Source organism: Natator depressus, chromosome 4, assembly GCF_965152275.1.
Source record: "Natator depressus isolate rNatDep1 chromosome 4, rNatDep2.hap1, whole genome shotgun sequence".
NCBI lineage: Eukaryota > Metazoa > Chordata > Testudines > Cheloniidae > Natator > Natator depressus.
The window spans coordinates 70,910,439-70,933,784 of NC_134237.1; the positions used below are offsets into that span (position 1 = coordinate 70,910,439).

At 39.8% G+C, this 23,346-nt stretch overlaps 1 protein-coding gene across 7 annotated transcripts in view; it reads left to right on the forward strand.

Annotated features, from left to right (window-relative positions):
- The window catches only part of GALNTL6 (polypeptide N-acetylgalactosaminyltransferase like 6), a 927,841-nt gene that overhangs the window by 136,571 nt on the left and 767,924 nt on the right, over positions 1 to 23,346 (forward strand). Inside the window, exon 1 of one of the 7 annotated variants that reach the window (XM_074951161.1) lies at positions 6,260 to 6,274. The exons of the other annotated variants lie outside the window; for them this stretch is intronic. The gene's annotated coding sequence lies outside the window, so the exon portion shown is untranslated. Of the gene's footprint in view, positions 1 to 6,259; positions 6,275 to 23,346 lie in introns of those variants that run through there. 7 annotated transcript variants of the gene reach the window in all.

Sequence of the window (23,346 nt, forward strand, 5' to 3'; positions counted from 1 at the left end):
GTAAACTGACCAGGTAACCAACCAATTTATTAAACTTGAAATGACAAACTGTTTTGCTAGCTTTTATTAGCATAGTTACAAAGGGAAAAGAGAACTGTTTATTCTGCCTATTATTTCTTACTATAGGAGTAATTAAATTTATGTTGTGTTTATTTGGAGTTCGCTCTCTTAAATCTTCCCTTCTCATTTGTTTACTTTTTGTCTATATTTTTGTTCTGTTCTCCCTTTATTTTTGGGTAGAGACTCAGATTTTTTTTAAAAAGAAATAGAATGAGATTAGCCCTTTCATAGCAGACTGGTAGAAACTAAGCCCTTGGCTATCCTGCTGTTGTTATACTTTGTTATGAGTAAATTGTAATATAGAACTATAACGCTATCTGGCATTGTAGAGGGATCTTTAGTGCCAGATCCTCAACCAGTGTAGATGATGGACATAATTGCATGTTCTGCCCTATGGTCTCTACCCTGAGGACTTGCAATATAAGTGAACCAAAGAGAACTTTAGGACAGACAAAAAATAGGACAAGGATAAACAGAGATGAGACTTGTACAGGAAGCAGTAAAACTTAAAATACAAACACCTTTCACTTGCTCACCCATGAGTCACTAACAGGCTCAGGCTAAAACTGGAAGTGTGGAAAGAAACATTCTGTTACTACAACCACTGTGGTAATATACAAGGGTCCCTCCTTAGTAGAAAGTATTACATAGGATTAAAATGACAGTCAGGTGAGTTCTCTTAGGACCACAAAGTTACTTTGTTAAGGGATACGCCAAACTTATGAACGTTAGAAAAAAAATAATCAGAAAGCCTGGCTCCTGAGAGAAAGTACTTTGGACAACAGAAAAATAAAAGCAAACTTTTAATTGGCGTTTCAGAGATTGCCAGATGCTTTAGGACTAGAGCATAAAGCATGACAGGGCCAGCCTTTAACCAGTTACTTTTGCCAGCAGAAATAAACTCCATAAATCCAATCAAATATAGCAATCTTCTTCATGATTACATAAAAAATAAGGCTACTTTTAATAGATTCTGATATAAGAAGGCATTTTCTCTGCATCTGGTACATTTGTAATCAGTGATACAATCACTTTTCTAAAGGCTTTTAATCTCTCTCCTCCCCATGTACTCAGCATAATTCTTTCATCGGTTTGTGTACTATATTTTGCTTTAATGACTAAATACAACCTGCTAACTGTTAGGGCTGGGGCCATAACTCTAAGCATAAACAGTTATCATATGTCATTATTAATTATTATTTTTATTATTCTATAGCAATATGAATATGCACATAATATAAATCAGGTGTTTTTCCTGTTTGGTTGCATTTCTGCTTTATCACTTGCTCCCCTATTAAGGGAAACTTGTATATATAAAAAAAGACCATTTGGTGAATATATTTGGAAATACCTCTTTCAAATCATGATTTTAAATGCCACAAAATGGCCAAAATAAAAAAATCGCCCCCAACCCCCCCCCCGTCCCATATGTTGTGTTTGTGTGAAAGTATTTTTACATACAGATGGTCTGAATGCTTAATCACGTAAGGCTAGATTCAGCCAAAAATACAGCTAGTTTCTGTGCTGCAAAGCCAACACAAGCTGTAGAAGCTTGCCTGAATCACACAAACAGTTATTGCCGAAGAAAGAGTAAAACATTGCCATTTAAAAGGAAAATACAGAGCCATGTTGGGAAGTTTATTGTGTCTTCCAGAATTTCTGAACACCAGCTTAATCTGTATTTTTTGCTTCATAACATATTGGTCACTTAGGGATGTCATTCCACAGGCAGACTGGGGTATTGTATATGGAATGATAACACGTAGTTAAGGAGCACTGTTTACTGTTACTGCATTTCCATAAGTGAAGTCATATAGCATAACTCAAATTACATTTTCTTATTCATGAAATGTCACATGATCATTCTGGTTATGCATTTCTTGCTGCCAAAAATATTTGCACCCACATAACACTTTTCTTCCAAGCATGTCAACAGGCTTTGCAAACAAAGGGGGCCAGTTTCTCAGCTGATGTAAATCATTTTAGCTCACTGTGGCACCACACCTATTTACGCTAGCTGAAAATATGGCTCAGTGGTCCTGAACCTGAGAGGTGCTGAGAGTCCCTATAACTATATAGCTTTGGCATACTGCACACTCCCAGCACTAACTACTACTGGGAATTTTCTTAGGGCCATAATGGTGAAGATGCAAAATAGATCATTAGAGAAGATCTCAGCACAGAATTTGGCCCTAGTTTGAGTCTCTCAATACCCCAGAGAGACTGGTAAGAATTAGTAGCCCCATATGATTAACTGTACCCCAGAGACATTAGTTGATTTTCTCAAGGTCACAAGGTGAAGTTAACTGACTTAACCAAGTTGATACAGTGAGTCAATGGCAGAACTGGAAACATAACTGTAGAGGGGTTTGGCTGGGGCTCGTCCCTCTCCGGGGCAGCAGGGAACTAAACTACTTGCTGCTTCCTTCCAGTGGTTGATGGGGAATAAGCTGGGACATGGGAGTTTCTCACCATAGCAGCAATAGAGTGAAACACAGGCAGTTATTTGTGCCTAGCCCGTGGTTAGCAGGCAATAGTGAGTCAGGTGCTCAGGTCCTCAGGCCAGAGATGAGCAACAGTTCATGCAATTAGCCAGCCCAGGCCCTGGGTCAGCAAAGAGTCAATGGTTCAGACCCTCAGACAGGGGCTGAGCAAAGACAGGTAAACAGCAAGCTCAGGCTCTTGGCTCAGAGGGGGAGACTGCTACCCACAAGTTGAGTGGTGGTGGGGTGGAGTGGGGGGACACAGGCCCACCCACTCCACTGCATCCCAGCCCAGAGCCTTAGAAACAACAGATGGCTGGCTGCTGAGTCAGTGGGGATCCTGGCCACAACACACTGACATAGGCTTTGGCAGTACTGCAGCCAAACTAGGGTCAGCTGCCCCAGGGCTACTTCCTAAGAGGTACGTGGGTCCGGATGGTGTCCTCCCGGAGGGAGAGGCCAAGCACCATGGTTTCCTCAGGGTAATTGGCAAGGGGTAGGTTTGGTGGCTCATCCAGGGTCTCATCAGCATCAGGGATTGGTCAGGCAGGCCTGTATTTGGGTCCACTGCCGGTTGCCTGGGTCTCCCACCCAGGAGCTAGGCCACAGGTGTCTGGCCTCTCCAGCAACTGCCCCTCTAGTGGGCTCTGGGGTTGGGCTTTTATATTTCATGTCCTGTGCCTTGACCTCTGCGGGGCGGGTGCAGGACTCTCTGGCTCTGCCCACTTTGGTGTCCAGAGAGGCTCGTTCCTCCCCAGGGCGGCAGGGAACCACACCGCCTCGCTACAATAAACCAGGAATACAACTTTCAGTCCACTTATAGACATAGATCTTACAGAACTGTTCACAACAAAAAGGGGGGAAGGGTAGGGAATGGGGGTTCTCTTTTTCCCCTTTTTTATATATTAAAATAATTGACTAAGGATGATTTTGTTGACATTTACAGGTAGTGTGGGGAAGGGGAAACCAACCCTGGACATCAGTGGTAGACTGTTACACATCCCAATGTGCTTTATTCTAAACAGTTCAGAAGCAAAAATGACGGTTTTTAAACATGAGGAACTTTATGAGACTATGTCAAAAATGCTGTTGGGAGACTGAGAATGTCTTGACATTGCAGCATCATGTTGGAAATGGATGTACTCCTCGCTCTTACTCAGCCAGAGCTCTAGCTGTGCTCTTTTTTGTATCCAAACGAGCTAGACTCCAGCTTGCTACAATCATTGCTGGAGGAGGCTTAGAAGAACATCTGAAGAGGAAAACAGCTATAATTATTATTAATATTAAAAAGGGTGCAAAAGAGCAAGGTAGATCAAGCAAATAGGAGAAGAGGATTAGCGTGCGTTAGTTTGCTTGCACTTTGTGTCTGCACACAGAGCACAAGATTAAGCTGAATAGAAATCCTACTCTGATGAATATATTGAATTTAGTGAGAGAAAATAAAAGATATAAATGCATATAAACATCACCTTTGTCAAGTGAGATGAATTGTCCATATACAATGGAGGCCTGAGAAATAAGAATCATCTCCTAAAACAATCATCTAACTTGCCAAAAAGATAAGAGTTGTTAGAATAATAACCTAGCAGGACGGCAGTGTAAAAGAACTCTATGGAAACAGATGCCACAACAATAATCTGTTTCTTGGAGTCTAAAAACTCTTAAGGGTATGAACAATAATAGGTGGTAGTTTTTAAAAAAAAAAAAAAAGCTCAAAATGTATTACAACACCAATCATCCCATAACCGCTTACATTTTCCAGTTACTCTTTCGAGCATTGCTAAGATTTGGTGGTGTGATGTCTTTTTGTATCACACATAGTTCAGTTTGATAAATGGCTGCTAGCTTATGTAAAATACTCCCCAGTACAGAATGCTGTGCTGAATGTCAACAGCTGCACCACTTTTGTGGCTTGGCATTGCAATCAATATATGGTGTTCTGGATCATAGCCTCAGAAGAAAAGGATCTGTAGGTTCTTAGCTTGCAGATCATCTATTTTCCCAGTTGGGCCATTGTGCTTTTGGCCCTTAACAACTAGAATTACCACTTTTAGGGGAGATATGCTAGGCAATGCCTTAAGTGCTTTTCCACAGAAATCTTTCATCCTCCTCAAAACTAGCCCCCAAAGAGCAATACATGAGAGAAAATGTTGTAGTCCACCATAATGTAGCATTGTGTTACCATCTTTTGAATGTTTATAACTATTTTTGTACTTTTATAAACCTGCTTATAAAATAACTTTTACTATTGACACCACAGTGTTTAGTTTGAGCACCTTTATTGTTTTGTGGTTCACAAACCAATCCACATTAAAATAGGCAATATTCAAAACAAAGCCTGTTTTCCCTTCTGTTTTTTCTTTTCTTTTTCTTTAACTTAGTTAAAATAAAAGTAGCTATAAAATATAATTATATGAGAACTGTACCCTGAAAATATAAAACATACAAGAACCCAAATAAAATAGTGTGAGAGCAAGTGCATTAGAAAAATGGAAGCATAAACACTGCAATAAAAGATTTTATGCTTATGTAGCCCATTGGTGCTAGGGAAGCAAAATCAAGTACTCTTCTCAGTTACAATATTAATTACCAGCAGATATCCTTTCTGATTTATTTCTAATATTTTCTTTCAGTTTTTGAGAATTGCTTGTAGTGACTTTTTTTTTCCTTTTGAGAGTTTTCAGCTGCATGAAATCCTCTCTAGAGTTATTTCAATTTAGATTAGCTGGTCAAATGACTGATCAATTTGCTGACAGATATATGTTTATTTTGAGTATGGTCAAATTGCAATCACAGACAGCTGAAAATTAACACACATATAAATCAGAACATTCATTAGGTAGCTCACAGGATTAGGAATTGAGAGCTCTGGTTTCATTTTCAGGTCTGCCACAGATTCAAAGCACAACCTGGAAAAGTTACTCAAAATCATTATGCATTAGTTTTCCCATCTGCAATCTGGGGCTAATGCAACTAAAACTCCACAAGGGTGTGATAAAGTTAAATTAATCCATGTCTGTAATGTTGTTTGAGAGCTTGAGACTGAAAGAGCTATAAAAGTGGAAATTACTATGATTTTTAAATGATTATGATTCTTTATGTAGCAGTGACAGACTGTAACAAATATTTCTCTTGTTACATGAGTTTCATGTGGAGCCCTGTTGTGCGGTGACCACCTCATACAGAACTGAAATGGGTTAAGGTGGCCAGGCAAGCCAATTAACTCCACAGGCTGCACCTGGAGGAAGAGCCAAGGAGCAAGTAACTAATTGGAAGCAGGTTCAGCTGTGCAGGAACTGGTAGCTGGTAACAGATGGCAGCTGCTGGGGAAGGCTGCAGGAAAGTTACTCCCTAGGAAGAGGGGAGTAGGGGGAGGTTGTAGCTGGTAAACCCAGAGAGAGAAGGGGAACCATGTGAGGTAAGAAGCAGTCCAGAGAAGGAGTAGTGAGGGCTAAAAGAGGAAAGCCTAAAACTGCTGAGTTGAGCTTACCAGCCATTGAAGGAGCAGGGGAAGGGAAGACCACCTAGAACTGCTGGGGAAAAGGGATTTTGCTACTCTGGAAGTGGGGGGGAACACTGACTGACCCAGCTGGAGGACACTGCAGTTCCTGGGATGAGAGAGGAGCTGCAGAAGTGTGAGAGAGGCTGTGCAATGGCATGCAAGCTGAGGAAGGGGGCATTGACCTCAACAGCTAATCCCCAGAGTGACCAGGAGGAGGCCCACACTAGTGGTGAGTGCTGCACTCTATGACAGACCCCCTTCCTTTTTTCTCAAAGAGTTTTGAAAAAGTGTTTCACTGTCTCTTGTTGTTTTGGGATTTGGAATATTCCACAGAGAGCAAGAAATAGCATGATTTCTCAAGGACCTTTGTGTGACTAACTGTATTTGAATGTTGTCATTTTGATTCAGTTTTTTAAAGGAGAGACAGACATGGTGATGTAAGGCAACAAACCATAGAACAGTAACAAAAAAAATTACAATAGAATGCATATGGTCAAAACAATCTGCAGGAGACTCAAGCTTCTAAATATAAAGCACCTGTCGTCATTGTCCAAAGCTTAAGAGATGTTAAGGAGATCTCTGGCTGATTCAGAAATTTCATTTTCCAGAGTTGCCTATAAAACTCTTTTCTTTTTTCAAATTGCATGTATCTACATCCATCTGAACTTTTGCTTTGATTTTTTTGTTAATATAATTGATTATTAGTATTTAATATCAGAGCTGGTCAGAAAATGTCAATAAATACAAAATCTCTTTTTAAAACTTCATAATCCCCTATCTCCATATTCTAATATTTGGGACCAGATCCTTGATGTAAATCAGCATAGCTGTGGAGTCACACAGATGTAGAATAACTGAGATAATACCTACTTTCACACCACAATTAATTGAGTAATCTAAGGTTTGCAAACTCTGAATAGCTGTTTGATCCAACCATCTTCATGGTCCTTACTATTGGATATCATGGACGTTTGCACAAGCTGCTTTTTGTTTGCAACTCTGTTTGCAGAAAGATTGTCCTGTAGATACATGCCACTATTTACATGAGAACAAAATTATTTGTTGTTAATTGTTGTTCACTATTCATTATTATTCTGTTACAAAAGCTTCATGAATGCCCCATAGGCTGAAATTTATGTGCATAAACTAATTAAGAATAATGAATAGATTTATAAACATCCAATTAAGCTTGTGAATCATTCACAAAAAGAAGAAATACGAAAAATCAGTGAGCAGCGTCTTGCGCCTCCCACCCCCCAAATCAACCAGTTCAGTGTAAAACCCTAACTCCATCCTGGCCTCTTTAAAAGAGGACCAACAATCATGGATCTTACTTGCATTTTGAGTTTCTAATGAAACTTGTAATCTTTCGGTTGAAAGAGGCTCTTAATGGTATAATGCAAGCCTTACACAGCTCTAATATTAAGGAAATGAAGCAGATAAAATTGTGAAATGTTCAATTTAGTGATGAAACTGTAATGGAAAATGAGTTGGGTTTGCTCGATCCAAAGCATGCTGAAGTAATGGAAAGACTCCCATTGTCTTCAATGTTTCTTTGCAACAGGCCCTAAGGGTATAAGCACACCATTGTAATGAACTTGTAATGAACAATTGAACTTGTAATGAGGAAAAGATGATGTTTCTATTTTTTATTAATTTACTGTTTAAAAGCCGCAGTTTTTCTGCACTCTGCTCCAAAAGAGTAGAATGATTCCTGTTAAGAGTAGGTAGAAAATAAAAGTAGAAAAATAAGTCTATTTTTTTTTTTGGCAGCTCAGAGTCATGTCATTTGGCATGCTATTAAATATAATTTTTTATCTTTTAAAAAGATATATACATTTCTCCAGGCAATAAAACAGGACTTCTTGAGGAACCACAAATGATCAATTGCAAATGAAATTATCAACTTTTCATTTAATCTTTGTCAGTTAATGATCAATTTCTGAAACATTTACCAAAGTTCGATACATGAATTACAGATTACAGTGACTTGGATTTTTAGAAGTGTCAGTTAGGGCTTGTGAACACAGCCCCTCATTTCTGAATGCTGTTTTATGCACCATCATAGATGGTTCAAATGTAACCTATTACTGCATGGAGAGAAGGTCCTATTTACTAACTGGTAGAGAAGTTTTCAGGGTTGTAGGCTTTCACCTGGTGGCTTTCTATCGAAATGCCATAAATAGTTTTTCATATGCATTCATCTTTATTTGGGGCCATGGCTGCATACAGGACTCATACTAAGGGCTTGTCTTTGTGCAGAATTCACAGGGAAGTTAATCCAAACCCCAGACACGGTCTTAATGCAGAATAAGAGTGTCCGCATAGGGAGCTAGAGCAGCATATCTGTTCAACAGTAGCTATTTTGCACTAGCTGTCCTGGGCTTTTTTTCCTCGTGTACACAAGCCCTCAGAGCTGCCAGAAGACAGGACATATTGTGTAATGGCATTGCAGCCAGTGCTCTCCTGACCACTCTTATCTACTGAGTACATTACAATTATTATGCAATAGGCACCATGTCTCCTTCAGCCATAAGCCTGGAAGTCTGAGGCTAGGTCTACACTATAAATTTACGTCGGTAAAACTAGATTGCTCAGGGGTATGAAAAATCGACACCCAAGAGCAGTGCAGTTATATCGACTTAACCCCAGTGTAGGCAGTACGAGGTTGATGGGAGAGCTTCTCTTGTTGACATAGCTACTGCCTCTCGCGGAGGTGAATGAACGATGCCAATGGGAGAAGCTCCCCATCAGTGTAGTAGCATCTCTAAAGCAGTGCAGCTTTTTAAAGGTAGACCTGTTCTGAGTCTGCCATCGGCCTGCTTTTCAGATGGCAGATCAAGATGTCAGTGCTTCACAGGGCCCACTTAGAAAAGAGTCTACCAAACAAGTGAGTGGAAAGCTTATTCCGTGAGGGGCTAATTTGGTTTAAAAAAATTTATACAAATACTAATGTTTTATTTTTTCACTTTCTGAATCTCATCAGACCATTTTGCTATGAGAAAACATAAAGGAAAGGAGGACATGGGGCCTGACTCTGCCCTGTCTTACACCCTGTATAAAATATGAAAACCTAGGATGTGAAATGCTATCGTATCAGAATGGCAGTATTTTACGCACACTTTGCACTCACTCTATATAGGTGGAAAGGATGCTGCATGACACATAGCAGTGTAGAATCTGGCCCACTCTTTTTGCCCCCAAAAGTTTATAATCCAAGGGTCCCACCTTGCAGTCATAATGTACATAAAACTGTCCAGGGAGTATAAGATCAGAGCCTGAAGCAAGTGTAGACAGTGTAATTCAAACATTCAAGATAGGTTTATGCTCCAAGCCTGAAGCTGTGCAAATACACAGTACCAGGGGTGTCAGTTACTTATCTAACATCTTAATTTCCAGCTTAATTTAGTTTAATCTGTTTCCTGACTGGGAAGTGTAAGTTACACTGCAGTAGAGGGGCACCTACAAATCACTAGTATACAGACTGTGTGCATCTATTCCAAAATATCGACTATGAATTCAGTTCTACCTATTCGTGCAATGATGCTGGAAAACTGATGCATTGATTTAGGGTTCTTCCAATAATATAGTTAACCTGTCTGCTGGCAGTGTGCTGTACCTTGAATTTCTGTAACAGAATATACAATCAGAAGTCTAGTATTTATGATGATTTCTAGAAATATTGTATTCCAGCTAGACAGAGCCATGTTACTTCCATTTATTTCTGTACATTTAGTGTTGGTTATCCTCTACCAAATATGAAGTTTAGTAATTTTTCAAGTAAAATAAAATGTGTATATGGCAAGGCAACTGTCAGAATTGCAGGGCAAGCTGTGTTTTAGCTCCCTTTTTTAGTCCTCTAAAGTGCATCACTCAGATTATAGGACAAGGTTCATTCACCTCTTTCAAGGGTGGATCCATACAGTTCAACTGCTTTGGAACTGTCTGTGGGCTGCAGCCCTGTTTATCAACCATGGCAAATAGTCATTGATGGGCCTATCTTCCATGAATTTATCTAGTTCTTTTTAGATCCCAGTTATGGTCTTGGCCTTCACAATATCCTCTGGCAAGGAGTTCCACAGGTTGACTGTGCGTTGTGTGAAGAAATACTTCCTATATGCGTTAAACCTGCTGCCTATTAATTTCATTTGGTGACCCCTAGTTCTTGTGTTATGAGAAGTAGTAAACACTACCTTATCTACTTTCTCTACACCAGTCATAGAGCTCAATCATATCTCCCCTTAGCCATCTCTTTTCCAAGCTGACAAGTCCCAGTCTTATTAATCTCTCCTTATACAGAAGCCGTTTCATACACCTAATCATTTTTGTTGTCTTTTCTGTACTTTTTCCAATATATCTTTTCTGAGATGGTGATCACATCTGCACACAGTATTCAAGATGTGGGTGTACCATGGATTTATATAGAGGCAACATATTTTCTGTCCTATTATCTATTCTTTTCTTAATTATTCCCAGCATTCTGTTTGCTTTTTTTGACTGCCGCTTCACATTGAGTGGATGTTTTTCAGAGAACTATCCACAATGACTCCAAGATCTCTCTCATGAGTGGTAACAGCTAATTTAGACCCCATCATTTTATCTGTATAGTTAGGATTATGCTTTCCAGTGTGCATTACTTTGGATTTATCAACATTAAATTTCATCTGCCATTTTGTTGCCCAGTCACCCAGTTTTGAGAGATCCTTTTGTAGCTCTTCCCAGTCTGTCTCTTAATACAAAATTACTAAAGATAGTTATCTTCAAATTGTGTCACCTCACTGGTTTATCCCTTTTTCCAGATCATTTGTGAATGTTAAATAGGACTGGTCCCAGAACAGACCCCTGGGGGACACCACTATTTTCCTTTCTCCATTCTGAGAACTGACCATTTATACCTACCCTTTGTTTCCTATTTTTTAACCAGTTACCAATCCATGAGAGCACTTCCCACGGGATAAGAGCCTTTGGTAAGGGACCTTGTCAAAGGCTTTCTGAAAATCTAAATACATTATATCCACTGGAACACCCTTGTCCACATGCTTGTTGACCCCCTCAAAGAATTCTAGTAGATTGGTGAGGCGTGATTTCCCTTTACTAAAACCATGTTGACTCTTCCTCAACAAATTATGTTCATCTATATGTCTGACAATATTGTTCTCTATTATAGTTTCAACCAGTTTGCCTGTTACTGAAGTCAGGCTTACAGGCCTGTAATTGCCAGGATCACCTCTGGAGCCCTTTTTAAAAATTGGCATCACATTAGCTATCCTCCAGTCATTTGGTACAGAAGCTGATTTAAATGATAGGTTACAGACTACAGTTCTGCAATTTCACATTTGAGTTCCTTCAGAACCCTTGGGTGAATACCATCTGGTCCTGGTGACTTATTGCTGTTTGCTAGCATTGCTAGCAAACATACCAGATCTGGTCACATCCTAATTTTTGTTTGTAGTCATGGCAAATACAGTAGCTAGTAGTGTCAGAGCTCCTGCTTACCAAAGATCCTACCAAAAGCTTTTTCAATCAAAGAATTGTTGAATCCATGCCACCCACTGCTACCAACGATGTCTGGCCTGCCGGCACAGCCAGAGCAGTACATTTATCTCTGTACACCTCATTTGAGTCTCTTATTAATGCTGACATCTGTTCAGGTCTTAATTACCACAACTAGTCCCTTGTCAAATCTAACCTAATACATTTTGCACTTTTGTTTTTGAACTACATTGTATCTCCAGAAATATAATAGCTGATAAAAGAATGGAAGGACTATTTAAGAATATAAGGCCATCCTACTTCACGACTTAGCCACAGTTGCAAGTAAATATTAGCAATCAAGATTTTAATAGCCTCTAATCGTGAGGTAAATGAGACATGCTTTGAGAGATGATCAATAATCTTGCTAACAAATTGCTTTTTCCAACAAAGTTCAGTAATACTGTTGATGTGACATGTAGTAATTTCCCTGTGTGTGTGTCATAAAAAATTATTTTTAGGTTTTAGTGTAAAACTTTTCAAAGAATAGACCCTAGTTGGGACCATTTTATAGAGCAATCCCAAGCAACGTAAAAAGCCTGTATACCAAGACTGAAGCATTGTTCTACAGTGTTTGTACTTCCTGAACATTTAATATTGTGTGATGATTTTGGTGCTGACCATTTGGTGAACAACAAAACCTGAGCACCTGAAGATTTTTCAGATAAAACTCAGAATGAATCAGTACATCATCATCATCATCATTCGATACTTAAGGTCAGTTTTTAAAGGTATTTAGATTCCCACAGATGCAGATGGGCATCTAGCGGGATTATCAGATGGGCATTGATGCCTCATTCCCATGGATTTCAGGTGCATAGGTGCTTTTGAAAATTCCAGGTGGTATCTATCTACATCTTTTTCGCACCTAAATACCTTTAAAGATCTGACCTTGAGTACAGAAGATCTGTGGTTGTTGCCATTGAATAGGCCCAAAGGAAATATACCAGATTTTCAGGATGTCTTGTCCAGGTGTTTTAGAAATTGGACACAATTTTATTTTACCTTTCTTTTTCATACATGGTTCATCTACCTATGATAAAAATGTGCTATGCTGGAATACTGGTAAGAGATGACTGAACTTTATTGCCTGGCACCAGTCAGCTGACTTGGATCAGGCTTACAAATATTAAAACCGTGCTGTCAGAACAAGTTCCTTATCTTCAGACTCAAGTGGCTGTTGGCAACTAAGAACACAACCTAGAACTCTCAAGTTCCCCATATTTCATGGGTCATCTCATTTTAAGACAGGCTTTTCTTGCCATTCCTTCACTTTCTGCCTCTACTTTTCAGGGATTTTTCTCCAGTTACTGCAGAAGCCCAAGGGGAGTTAATAGATTCATAGATTTTTCAGGACAGCATTAACGATTAAGATCTAGCTTAATCTCCTGCAGCTCGTAAATCATAAAAACATCATCTAGTTCTTGCATCCAATCCCATAAAATTGCCTCACAACAGTAAGGAAGAATTGCCCTGCATATAGAAGAATCTTCAGCCAGCATAAGAGTTACGCAATCCCCACTCCTTCATACTGATCACAGGTTCTGGTAGATGTTCTAAAGTAAAGAGCCTCCTCCACCTATTCCTCTTCATGTCAGACATTGGGCCCCACTGAATACATGACTCCAGATGCCCTTGTCACACAGACTCAATCGAACCAGAAGATTTCTGAAACCATTTATATAAAAGAATATTAGGTAAGGCAATGGATGTGGGCTGTAAGTCAATAGAAGATTAAAGGGAATTCGACAACAGTGAAACAGTAGCACAATTCCTTCCGTGTCTAAAACCTTTAGCCCCTAACTAAAGTCTCCAACCCTACTCGTGGTGCACATAAAGTTGAGATGCAGTAACCTGGTGAAGCATTCTGCTCTGCTTGCAGCCACTCAGTCTGGACCTCTGGCCTGGTGGGGGGTATGTTGCCCTTCAGCCTTCACCTGCCCTTTGGACACATGTGAGTCTGAGTCCAAAAGTTCTCGCAAGGCATCCCAGTAAAAGAAGCAGTGTCCATTACAGTCCTTTCCCTGGGTGCTCTCTCACCAGCATCCAGAGCAAGACAGTCCCCCTTCCTTCCATGGAGGTCTCCATGAAGACTACTCCTGCCAAGATGGCACTTCCCACCCTCCAGCTTCTTGATGCTGAAGGCTGTTGATACTTCAGTATCTGGCCGCTCACACTTAGGTGGCAACTGCTGTTTGCGGATGTTACAAAATTATTCAAGATAGTTAAGTCCAAAGCAGACTGCAAAAGAGTTACAAAGGGATCTCATAAAACTGAGTGACTGGGCAACAAAATTCCAGATGAAATTCAGTGTTGATAAATGCCAAATAATGCATATCGGAAAACCTAATCCTGACTCTATACATACAAAATAATGGGGTGTCAATTAGCTATTACCACTCAAGAAAGAAATCTTGGAGTCATCTGAGATAGTTCTTTGAAAACATCCGCTCAATGTGAAGTAGCAGTCAAAAAAACTAACACATATGTTAAGAACCATGAGGAAAGGGATCAATGATCAAACGGTAAATCTCATAATGTTGTATAAATTCATAGTATGTCCCCACCTTGAATACTGCATGCAGTTCTGGTTACCCCATCTCAAAAAAGAGAGATTAGAATTGGGAAAGGTACAGAGAAAGGCAAGAAAAATGACTAAGTATGGAACAACTTCCCTGTGAGGCAAGATAAATACTGGGACTATTCAGCTTGGAAAAGACTAACGGGATATGGTAAGGGTCTATAGAGTAATAAATGATGGGCAGACAGTGAATAAGGAAGTATTATATACCCCTTCACCTAACAAGAACCAGAGATCACCCAGTGAAACTAACTGGCATCAGGTTTAAAACAATAAAAAGGACACGCTTCTTCACACAGCACAGAGTCAATGTGTGGAACTGATTGCGAGGGATGTTGTGAAAGTCAAAAGTATAACGGGGTTCAAAAGGAATTAATAAGTTCATGGAGGATGGGTTCATCAATGGCTATTAGCCAAGATGGTTAGGGATGCATCCCCATGCTCTGTGTGTCCCTAAGCCTCTGACTGCCAGATACTGGGACTGAACGACAACTGAAGGGTCACTGGATGCTTGCCCTGTTCTGTTTATTCCCTTTAAAGCACCTGGCATTAGCTGCTGTCAGAAGACCGGATACTGGACTAGATGGACCATTGGTCTAAGCCACTATGACAGTTCTTATGTTCTATGTTCTTGTTACATTGTGCCCTGAGACGTGGAACGGCCATGTAAGGAAAGGGCAGAAGTGCAATATGATTCAGCAGTCCTAGCTAGTGGAGTGGCTCTTAGGGAAACACTATCCACTGGCACAAGTTAGAGCAGTCCTAAAATTGTTCTGCAGTGCTGGCAGTTGGTTGGCCCCCAGCAATGCCTATGATTGGGGGAGGGATGAGTGTTTCTTCTGGCACATGTTTGTCATAACCCAGGGACACTGAGTTTGTTTCGGTAATGTCTTTGTGATTCAAAAATGTCAGGATCTTGAAGTTTTGAAATAAGGCAAAACATCCAGCAAGAACTGTTCTCAGAAATATAAAACTTTGACTACAACATGTGGCTGAATTTGCTATTTTCTGATATTCGTGCTACCAAGAATAAAATACCGTATCTGCTGTTCATTTGCCCAAACTCTGAATGTATCAGCACTTAGTGATGCTTAATGAAGGGGAATGTGCAAAGCTCAAGGTGGCATACCTTAAGTAGCTGTACCATGTAAAACGAATAACGTAGTTTGCGGGTTTTTCATCAGTGCCACTTGGCTTTGCTCTAGCACACTCTATAAAAATTTTTAAATGGCCGGAGATCATGCAAAAGGAAGAATTGATTTGGAATAATCTTTGAAGGGCCTCATCAAAATCCCACTGAAATCAACGAAAAGACTGTCATTGATTTTAATGAGTTTTGGGTCATTCTCAAAGTGTGGCTCTATTTCAGTGGTGGACAACCTGAGGGTCCCATGCAGCCCATCATGGTAATCTGATTGTGGGTCGCGAGACATTTTGCTGACATTGACCATCCACAGGCACAGCCCCCCGCAGTTCCAAGTGCCTGTGGTTTGCAGTTCCCAGCCAATGGCAGCTGTGGGAAGCAGAAGCCAGCACATCAGCAAAATATATCGCGGCCCGCAATCAGATTACTCTGATGGGCCGCAGGTTGCCCACCACTACTCTACTTCAAAGAAAAACCATGTAAAAAATTATACCAGCTTACTCAACAAATTTGCCTCTTTTTTGTGTATTCACTGTCCTATCTGCTAACTTTAATGACAACAATATTTTACAAAATATTATTAGGGTTTCAATTCATGTTACATCTACACAGTTAAGGTTTTGAGTGAGTAAGGTGGATTGTATTCCATTTTGTGCATCATCAACAGAATGATTAACTAAGACCTTATCAGTCACAATTGCACAGTTTGTCTCTTCAGTGGTGCCACACACTTGGATACAGAATCTGTGTTTTTGCTGACAATGCATCTTGATTTTTTGAGCCCAGGATAAGTTTGCAGCATTGGCCATTTGGGGGTGGGGGGGGGAGAAAGTGAGACTTGTGGAAGACCGATGACACAATGTAGTACAATTCAGATTTACACACACATCTAAGAAATTGCTTCGTTCACTCGCTCTTACAGACGAAAGCATGCAACAGTCAGGGAATGTCTTTTACTAATTGTTTTCATGCTATGGAGTCAATGAAAACATATAGGCACCTATTCTAATTTCTGTCATCTTGTGTCTGCTTTCACATATTCCCTCAAGAACATTAAGAACAATGAGCCTTTTTTTCCCAGAGTTGTAGCTTGGTTGGTGCATCAATACTGCTAACTAACCAAGTAGTTGTTGTCACCTACCCTTCACCCCATTGCCAATCATCTTTCTCTCTGATCTCAGTCTCCTGCTATCACCCTTGCTGACTGCAGTTTCCATATTGACATCCCTTGCAACACATTAGCCACCTGCATCCTCATCCTCACCTCTTCCCATTTTTTCAGCCATGGATTACTCTTCCACACGCCAAAATGGCCCTTACTCAACCTTGTTTACACTAAACACAGGTCTTTCTCTGATTTGTCAATATCAGAGTTCTTTTTTTCTGGCCAATAACTCATCGCATTCAACATCAGTCATTCATGCCTGTCTCTCTCACCACTTTGGCCTACCATGATCTACCATACTTCAATATGCTTGACTTTTCTGACACCCTCATCTCCCTCCTCAAAACTGTCCTCTGCTTGAGATCAGTACAGTCAGTTGTTCACTCCCTCTGTCGTACTCTCTCCGCCTTTGACTCTCATGCTTAAATTCCTAGATGAATCAAGGATATCTCTCGCCTTGACAACTGTAATATCCTACTCTCTGGCTTTCCAAACACACACACTCCCACATCAATCCATACAAAATTCAGTCATCATCCTTGCCCATTAACTTGATCATGTGATTTTGATCCTTGAACATGTCCGCTGTCTCACCATTTGCTATTGCATCAAATCCAAGTTTAGCACTTTCAAAGCCCTATATAACTCTCTGCTTCTCCTATATCAAACTGTGTGCACTACCTACATCACCACCTCTGCTCTGCAACTGTTCTCACAGTTGACCGACCGTTTGCCAGCTTGTCACATCATTGCATCAGTCTTTTTATTTTAAACAAAGTCTAGTTCAACCCATACCATTTTCATAATATGATATTCTTGCACTCATCTGCATGATATCTCCCCATCCACATTTAAATCCCTACTAAGGAACCCACTTCTGCTGTGCTTTGTCCTATGAATCTAGGTTACTTGTACCACTTTAAAAATCCCTGTTTGTTGTTCCCCTTCGCCTAACCTCTGTCGGTTATTTCTGTCCTTTGACCTGTGAGGCCTCTGGGACAAGGATCATCCCTTCCTCATCTATGGAAAGAACCTAGTAACTCCTTAGCACTACCATGAACAAATAATAAATAAATCTATCTTGAAATCAGCATGAGATTCATATTCCAATTGGAAACATTTCTACTATTTTAGCCATCAAGTTGCTATTTGCTGTTTATCAAAGGCAACGTTAATTGTTGGTCTTTGTGGTAGCTATGACTATGTAAGCATATGGGTTTTTTTGTTTTTTTTTTTTTCTGAGATGGCAGGAAAGGAGCTCATAGGTATAATTTATAAGTTTTTCTTGACAACTTCCTGAATGACCCTGGTAAATTTTTTCTGTCTTCAGTAGGAGTTGAGGGAGTGGGAAGTGTCAAAGAAAAAGAATGATTGATTGTTTGTTTTTCAGTTTTATATAGATGCAAATCCACTTTCAAAAATTCTAAGAAAAACTTGACTAACCTAAACAACTATTTGAAGTAAAATCACTCATTACTCAGTTCCCATCTGCAGAATCCAATTTTTAAGCACACCACTGTGCTAAGTATTACTTGTGCTGATCCTGAAAAAAAAACAACAAAAGTTTGGTTGTTAATAAATTAAGACTAACTCTTAAACAATCAACAGGAGATTCTTATTCCAACATAAACTGCATTTGGGTCAGAAACAAGCAAAAGCTTAATATCCTAATAATATCTTATATACCAGCTCTTACCTGACTCTGATCTGTAGTGGGAGCAGTACACTAGGAGCAAACAATTTAAAATATTTAAATTGACAGCTAATAAACAAGCAAAAGTTTAACTAATCAACAGGCTGTGGTATAGTTCATGTCCTGTAGCGATCTAAAAGATCTGACCTTTTGTGTACAAGCTACGCATGAAATGAAGCCCTGAACAAAGGCTTCTTGCAATTCTCTACTTGCCCCTCCCATTCTGATGGATGTAGTGGATGCTGCTCCTCCTGATGCTGGCTAGGAGGACGCTTCTGTTTATGTAACTACCATAAATGGATGCCTCTAGTGTTCCAAGACTCCTACTGTTCCTAGAACAGTTACTCGCTGCTGAACAAGCCAGCCTCTTCAGAGTTCAGAAGTGTCCACAAGTTTCTGCTTGTTTGATTTTTTTTTTCAGTTATGTAGGCCCTGGTGCTACACTGGACACCACAGAGGCAGATGCCTGCAGCCATACAGCGATCAAAGGGTCAGGGCCTTAATGGTTTTTTAAAATAATAAAGTTGAAAAAAGGTATTTTAATTGTACAATGTTTATCAATAGACAGTCAACAAATTCTATTTAAGGAGGGGAGGGGCAATGGACGCAAGAAAATATTTGTGTGATTTTTATTTATTCACATCCAGAAAATGTGCATATAATTATTTGATTACTAGAGTAGGAATGTTTTCTTTCATTTAACGTATAATTAAATCACTGGTGAGGGAACCAATGTTGTTAACAGTTAGATCATAATGACTACTGTTTAAATTACTATAGCTTGTTCTTTCATTGTGCAAGCATCACCCTCCAAGTAATATTCTTGTCATTTCAGCAGTGACATCGGGAAAATAAATTAAATTGCTTAAATTTAAAATAAACAATGCTTTGATAGAGCAAGCCTCATTGTGCAAGCAGAATAAGTATCACAATTATCTGCACTCAGCCTATTGTTGTATGGATGGGGTCTTTTCTGAATTATTGGAGAATCCAGTTTTACCCCCCCCCCCTTTTTTTTTTTAAGGTAAAGGAATCCGAGTGCTGGAAACCTGATTATATTTTTCCAGCCAATTTGCCCAGTTCTGTATCTTGTGGTGCTGCTTCTGCTAGTTGTTGATGTGCTAAAGACAGCACCTGGGAATCTCCCTTACTGCTCTCCGCAGTCTCCATTGATCCACTAGCTGCCTGACCCCAACCCTACTGAAGTCAAAGGGAAACTTCCATTGACTTCAATGGTGCACGATCATTCTCTACCTTCTTACTCCTCCCCTGGGTGTTCTTTTCTTTCTCTTAGGAAACTGAGCAAGTAAAATTTCAGCAGCTTATTACGGGAGCTCTTCCTCCCAGCCTGCTTTTAGCACTTGCACTCAGCAAGATGACAGTTACGCTCCTCCTTGTTTTCAGGAATAATTTCCACTGTTAGCTTGGTCATCCTCATCACCAGGGATCCTAGAAATCCATTTGCCACTGAAAAATGCAGAATTTGCCTTTTTACAGAGAATCTTGTAAATTTTGTGGAAAAAATAAAAACATATATTCACTATTAACTAAATTTTACTGAAAGGACCAGTGTCACGTATTCAATGCACACAACGTCCCCCTCTTGTGGTTTGATTTTTGAATGCTCTTTAAATTTACATAGCTAAACATACCACAATACACTGCTTCCGGTGTATAGAGGTTATTCAATGGTGTATAGGGGTTCATATGGTAATGCATCTCAAATTTCACTTTAGCCTCCAGACATGAGTAACTAAAGTTACAAAAAGGTGCAGAAAACTTTAAAAATCACCCCTAAAGACCATGTCACTGAGTCTTTGGCAAGGACAAATTTCACATTACTATAATGTGCTGTTCTCCACTATAGGCAGCAAGGGTATAGGTTACATTCAAAGGCAGACAACTGTAGAACACATGGAAAGCGCTAAATGTAAATTGAATGAAAATGAGACTGAAACAGCAGGGCCATAAACAACAGTAAAGAAATAATGCACTGTTAATGATTCATTTTCTATTTTATTTTATTATTATAATTGATGGCACTGGTAGGTTTCAAATTTGCTTAAAAATTGTGAATATATCAGTAAGCGTCCATCTGATAGATAGATAGAGATAGATATAGTGACTAGGGAAACTAAAGTTCAGCACAGTGTGTTTTTGTTATTTTACAGAGAAAATGTTGGGGTTTTTATCATGGAAAATTTTATCACTGCTTATCACCAGTTCACTTGAAAACCTGTCATTCTGATCCACCACAGATATTTCTTCTCTGGAGATTAGACAACAGCTTGTACGCCTCTTAAGCAGTTATCTCTGGCCTCTAACTTCGGGCTTTTCCTAATCTTTGTCCAATTTAAAAAAAAATCTGTTTCTTTGCAGTAAATCACCATTGTCACCAATGGTAAGTCACCATTCCACCAGCAGAAGTGCTTAGCTGTGAGAATAAAGCTGTGCTGGCGGTGACCATATAACACTGACTCCAAATTTCTGTCTATGATCTAACCTGGCTCTTTTAGCAGATTCCTCCCTTCAAACCTTTCTTACAATCTACTCAAAGTATTCAGAGTGGTAATGAATGTGCTGATAAGTAATGGCAGTTACAAATGGGAATGAGACATTGCTTTAGTTACCCCTGCAGGAGGACAAACTTGTGATATTTCCCCAAATCTTTATACAGAGTCCCAACACCAAGAGTGTTTCCTGGATCTGACTGTGCTTTTCCCAAGGAGCAGGCATGTGTATGCATGCACACACCTACGTGCAGTCAGTGTATATAAGTGTGTGTAACTGAATGTAGTATATGGTGCTAGGTGGTGGTGACAAAAAATGGGAGACCACTATATTCATAGAATATCAGTGTTGGAAGGGACCTCAGAAGGTCATCTAGTCCAACCCTCTGCTCAAAGCAGGACCAATCCCGAATTTTTGGCCCAGATCCCTAAATGGCCCCCTCAAGGATTGAACTCACAACCCTGGGTTTAGCAGGCTAATGCTCAAACTACTGAGCTATCCCTCCCCACAAGGGATTCAATAATGGCTCGATCCATCACTCATTTTGAAGTCAATGGGAGCCTTTCCATTGATTTCTGTGAGTGTTGGACCATTCCCAAAAACATATTTTTTTTTTTATATCACTTACTTATTTGGATCTCTTGCAATCTCTTCCTTAGGTGCTGTATCTCCTTACCACCTTTTACCTTGCAGGATCAAACCACAAAGTTTTCTTCATGTACTCCTCCTCTTTATAAAGGTTAGGTCATCCAATCTTGAAGCGGGGGGGAAAAAACAACTATGTGAATTAGGTAACCAGTCACATAGTTCAAGCAGTAAATTCCAAATACCACAATTATTGGAGCAAAATAGAAAACAATTCATGAGGTGATTATTATTTGCATAAATCATCCAGTAAACTATCTTGAATTAGGAGTACTGTCATCTGCACCCTTGTCAGCTCACACCTTCTTTTTGCAAAAAGAAAAGGAGTACTTGTGGAGTACTAACAAATTTATTCTCTAAGGTGCCACAAGTACTCCTTTTCGTTTTGTGAATACAGGCTAACACGGCTGCTACTCTGAAACCTTCTTTTTGGTTTCTGAGTTGTATTCACCCACCACAACCCCTTGCATTACACTTTCATGGGAGAGGAGAGCCTCTCAATAGCTCATTTGACCAAAAGTGAGAGTGTGGGGGTTTCAGAAGCACATTTTGTTTTCTCAGCTAGAGCTGATGGGATTTTTTTGTCCACAGAAAAATTTAATCTTTCAGAAAAAAATAAAAACTGAAAACTCTTGGCTGCTAACCAAAAGTTTTTAGACAAAATCTTTTGATTTGGAAATGCTGTCACTGTGCCTCATGCTCCCATTCTCCTCTATGGACTAGAATCCATGGTCAGATGACTTCTCCCATGATGTTCGAGGGTCTCGCTCTCTTGTTGAGCCATTGTGGTGCATCATGGGAAATGCAGAGAACCTGGCTCAAAGTAGAAAATGGATGCATGAAGCACCTGGACTATAACCCCCTTGAGGCACTGCAATGGTAGTAAAACAAAAGACAACTTGTGTAACATTTACTTTAGTTGAATACTCTACAAAGCCTAGTGTGGACGTTTGCCTTTAGCTTAGTTACAGAGTACAAGAAAATCTTACATCTCTTGAAATCCAATCCCTCCCTCAGCCTGACAGCCCTCTATGCTGTATCTAAAAACTTTCCTGATCAGGACTTCCTCATGAAGTCTTTCAATCCAAGCAGCTCCCAGAGTCAGCTAGGGTTCGATCCTGCACCCCTGAACTAAATGGGGACATTGACTTCAATCGGCACTGGATCTGGCAATGTATCAGACAGGCTCCCATTTTCACAAATATTTTTCGGAAGATAAGTATACACAGTACGGATTGGTAATCATGGGGATTCCCCTATCCTCCAGGAGACTATAAGGGCAGGAAAGAAGGCCAATTAGAACTATTAAACAGCTACCTTTTGAAATGCTTAACCACCTGGCTCAAATACAGTAATTCTAAGATTATTTGGTTAATTCAGGTCTCTCAAACAGGCAGAATGTATTTTCTCCCATAGCCAGCCCTCTTTCACGTTATTCCTTATTATAAAATATCAGTTGGTCTACACTTAAGTTTTCCTAGCATAACTGTGTTGGCTGGGATGTGATTTTTCTTTCTGACAAAGCTATGCTGATAAAAGTCCTAGTGCAGTTACACCAGAATAGTTTATTTTTGTTCCTGAACAAAAATAAGCCATTCCAGTAGAAGCACTTTTAAACCAGTATAATTGCATCCACAGTAAGATGGTAGGGTGGGTATGGGAGTTGCCACTTTGACTATGCAACCATAATTAAAGCAGCAAGACTTTCTAAGCGTAGGCAGGTTCCTAGCAACAGACCCCAGACCATCCATCACAGATGCATTTGTAAAAATTGTGACCTGTTCAGTTTGACTGGTAAATTGTTCGTCATGAATTATTTTACCATCTCTAATAATAAGTAGGGTATATAATCATAAAAGTGGTTCTTATAATGGATTTCAGTGTAGTCATGACTAAGTGCATGAGTTTTTTATAATGGAAACCTCATGGCATTAAAAGGGAACACTACTGTCACTATAATGTTCTCTGCTATGAATATATTCCATCTGTGCAGTATAGTTATAACTGCGGGGGGGCCGAGGGGTGTCCCA